Genomic DNA, 4,724 nt, shown 5'->3' with positions numbered 1-4,724 from the left:
GTGAGAGACCTCTACAAGAAAAACTATAATACACTGATAAAAGAAATTGAAAAGGACACAAACAAATGTGTTAGATATAGTGAACACCAAGTTTCTTTTCAAAGAATCAGTATGTTAATATGTTCAGATCTCTTATTCTTTAATTGTCCATTTTAAAGTTTAACTTCCTTGTAGTTTGAGTAAACCTTTTCCACCAGTTCTAATCAGTAGTTCACATCTGTTCTCCCAGTCCCCTGCCCCGTCCTGACTCATCCCGGTCACCTGCTCCAGCCACCTGCTCTGGTCACCTGCTTTGACCCCTGGTTACCTGCTCTGACCTGCCTGTAACTGTCCTTCTTGCCAAACTACCCACCCCACCACTCTGGCTCCTACGCCTGCTCCCTTTAAAATAACCAATCAGAATTAGACTAGACTGTGGGGTCTAACCCTAGCCAATAGGGGAATGACATGGCAGTATGGAGACCTCCATCAGGCATAAGTACCCCTTCTCTTCCTTGTCCAGATGGGCATTCACCATTGTTCCATCTGTGAGCCATATGCTTCCATAGAAGTAAAATGCTTTGCTGAGAAATGTCTATTCGAATGCTACTTCTTTTGCAGCACCGAAAATTTATATATAACAAATGGAAAGACATCCCATGCTCATGAATTGGAAGAATATTGTTAAAATGACCATACTGTCCAAAGCAGTCTACAAATTCAAGAAAACCCTATCAAAATATCAATATAATTTTTCACAGAAAAAAATCCTAAATTCATATGGAAACAAAAAAGAGCACCAATATCTAAAGCAATCCTGAGTTAAAAAAGAATAAATCAGGAGTCATCACACTACCTTCCTTCAAAATATATTACAAGGCTATAGTAACCAAAATAGCTTGGAACTGGTATAAAAACAGACACAAACACCAATGGAACAAAATAAAGAGCACAGGAATAAATCTATGTATTTACAGGCAAATGATTTTTGATAAAGGCACCAATAACAGACATTGGGGAGTGGACATGCTCTTCAATGTATGGTGCTAAGAAAACTGGGTATTCATACGGAGAGGATTGAAACTGGACCCCTATCTCTCCCAAAATACAAAAATTAACTCAAGATGGATAAAGACTTAAATGTAAGACCTGAAACTATAAAACTCCTAGAAGAAAATGCAAGAAAAACACGTCAGGGCATTGGTCTAGGTGAAGATTTTATGGCTAAGACCTCAATGGCACAAGCAATAAAACCACAAATAGGCAAGTGGTACTAAACTAAAAAGCTCCTGCACAGCAAAGGAAACAATCAACAGAGTGAAGAAACAACATGCTGAATGGTAGAAAATATTGCAAACAATTCATCTGATAAGGAACTAAAGTCAGAATATACAAGGAACTAAAACAACTCAACAGTAAAAAAATAACAGTAATCCCATTAGAAAGTAGGCAAAGGGCATGAATAGATATTTCTCAAAAGAAGACACACAAATGGCCAAAGAGTATGTGAAAAACTGCTCAGCATCACTTATTATCTGGGAAATGCAAATCAAAACCACAGTGAGATACCATTTTACCCCAGTTAGAATGGCTATTACTAGAAAGACAAGAAATAACAGATGCTGGCATGGATGTGGAGAAAATGGAATGCTTATACACTGTTGGTGAGAATATAAAGTAGTACCGCCACTATGAAAAACAATACAGAGATTTCACAAACAAACCCACTAAAAATAAACTACCATATGATCCAGCAATCCCACTATTGGGTATTTATCCAAAGGAAAGGAAGTCATTATATCAAAGGGACATTTGCAAACCCATGTTTATTGAAGCATTATTCACAATAGCAAAGATATGGAGTCAACGTGTCAACTTAAGTGTCCCTAAATAGACAAATGGACAGAGAAAATGTCAGCCTATACAGAATGGAATAGTATTCGGTCATAAAAAGGAATCATATCCTGTAATTTGCAGCAACATGGATGGAATCGGAGATCATTATGTTAAGTGAAATAAGTCAGGCATAAACGAATAGCACATGTTCTCACTTACATGTGGGAGCTAAAAAATCCTGATATGGAGGTAGAGTAGAATGGTAGTCACCAGAGGCTGGGAAGGTTGTGTATGTGTTGGGGGAGAAATAAAGTGAGGTTGGTACAAACATGCAGTTAGAAAGCAATGTTTGATAGCAGAGTAGGGTGACTATAGTTAGCAACAATGTATTGTATAGTTCAAAATATCTAGAAAAGGAAAACTTGAAATGTTACCAGCACATAGAAATGAAAAATACTCAAATTGATGTATACCCCAAATATCCTAGCTTGATTATATATTCCATGCTTGTAAAAAAAAATCACATGTACCCCAAAATATGTAAAATATGATGTATCCATTTTCTAAAAAAGAGGGGAATGAGGGTACAACTGTCTTCAGATCCAGCCTCTGCCTAATCACCTCCATAAATAAGAAACTTAAGGTTTCTAAACAGCTTTGGTTGCTAGAAAGTTCTATACAGCACCCCAAACCCCACTTCTATTTAAAATTAATTTTGCCAGAGCAAAAATCTCATTGAGTCTTATGCATTTTGAATTCAGAGAGAGATGACACACTTGATCTTTACTAAGTAAAAAATTAGAGTTTCTGTACCAGTGAATTTTCAGGGGCCAAACTAGCCAATAAGAGCAATTCAGTTTAAAATTAATAGCTCCCTCCAACCGAGGCCTCGGTAAATCAAAAGATTGTTTAACCAAGACCTTCTCGATCACAAAATGGATTTTTACTGGTAACAATTGTTTTTATGACACTGGATTGTGTAAAGTATGCCTCTTATGGACTTTAATAATAGCATTATTTAATTATATAAAACTCATAGAGAAGCTAATCAATGAACTGAGTCAAATTCATAGAACTCAGGGGGAGGTTCTTCTCAGAATTCCAGAAATGCCTGCTGCTCTGTAACAGCCATTTCATGGGCTTTTCTCTCCAACCCAACCCCCTTCCCCCTCATTTGTGTCAGGCCTTTAGGTTGTAGATATCCCGACCAGCTGTGCTCTTCTGCAGAAGAAAGCTAAATGTTTAAAATATTCAACAAGTTAGTTTTTTGATTTAGCAAGCCTCGCCTTCTTCCAGATTGTCGTGGATTTGCAGGGGCTTACAGTGTAATGACAATTCATGGAGTGGATGTTGCCAGACTGAGAGGAAGCCAGCTGTCTGAGTATAAGCCCTATGTTCCTTCTCATTAGCCAGGGGGGGATTTGTGTTATTTGTCCAAGTGTTCGGAGATGGTTTTCTGTTTTATTTGTAGTGTCTCTGAATGGGCTGTGTTTGGATCCTGGCTTTGTTTTGCATCCTCTGTTTGATAGTTTCTGACTTTCATCAGTTTGTTCTTGCGGGATGTTTATTTTGACAGCACCCTCGGAGCCACACCATGCCATCTTGCATTTGCAATTTTCTAAGAATTCTAGCCCAGGAAGCCAGGCCTAGTAGGACTTGTTTGAAAAAGGAGCATATATACATTTTTAATTTTAATTTTTTTTTTTTTTTGAGACGGAGTTTCACTCTTGTTACCCAGGCTGGAGTGCAATGGCGCGATCTCGGCTCACCGCAACCTCCGCCTCCTGGGTTCAGGCAATTCTCCTGCCTCAGCCTCCTGAGTAGCTGGGATTACAGGCACGCGCCACCATGCCCAGCTAATGTTTAGTATTTTTTAGTAGAGACGGGGTTTCACCATGTTGACCAGGATGGTCTCGATCTCTTGACCTCGTGATCCACCCGCCTCGGCCTCCCAAAGTGCTGGGATTACAGGCTTGAGCCACCGCGCCCGGCCACATTTTTAATTCTTAATATTTGAGTGAAAAGCAGCTCTCAGATTTAGATTGTGCTGGGTGGAGTGGCCCTTAGTAGGCTCCAGTGGTTTTAATCTATTCGTGATGTTTGTGGCTGGTGGGTTTAGCGGTCATTGGGAGAGAGGCGTGGGTGGGGGTGCTGCCGTCCTGTCTGGGTGACTGTACAGTTAGGTTAGTATCCTTAGGTTCTTCCCACTCGGCTGAGGGGTCCCCGCCAGCCCCAGCCCCTGGTCCAAGGTCCCCGAAGTCCCTTGGGCTCCGGCGCTACCCCCTCGGTTCTCCGGGATCCTGGCCCGCATCTCCTTAAGACAATTCAGAGCCCTTTTCATCTTAAAAGCTTTGCTGCTCATCACCCCTGGGAAACTCAAAAGGTACATTTCATGGTTTAAGAATTGTAAAGTTACGAAGCTTGGAGTTTTCTCGGGAGTTCACAGTTCTGCATCCTCCTTTAAAACGCGCGTTTACATGACTCAACACATGAATACATATTTGGTGTGAAAAAGAAGCGATATGAAGCGCAACGCGGGAAAAGTTAACTGGCTGCCGATGCCGGGAAGATCCCCGTTCCCACAGCTCCGTCCCGGCCTCGGGGGTCGCCTCGCCGGCTCCTTTCGGCCGGGGAATCAGGCGGTTCTGTCCGCTGGAATCTGTGGGCGCCTGTCCCGCTCCTGACCCGGACAAAGCCACAGCCACGCGGGAAAACATTCTCCAGGACCCGGGCCCGATCTCCGCCCCGCCACCGCCATCGCAGACCCGCGCCGCCTCAAGCGCCCACCGCCCATCCGGGCTGGGCGCGGCCTCCTCTTGGCGCCTCCCGTTATCCCGCGACCTCGGGCGCCGGAGGGGACGGGTCCTGGATGCCCCGGGAGCCCGGCGCCCTGGCTCGGAAGAATGTCC

Source organism: Sapajus apella, unplaced genomic scaffold, assembly GCF_009761245.1.
Source record: "Sapajus apella isolate SASKATOON/1434 unplaced genomic scaffold, GSC_monkey_1.0 scaffold223, whole genome shotgun sequence".
Classification (NCBI taxonomy): domain Eukaryota; kingdom Metazoa; phylum Chordata; class Mammalia; order Primates; family Cebidae; genus Sapajus; species Sapajus apella.
This window is presented reverse-complemented; position numbering follows the sequence as displayed.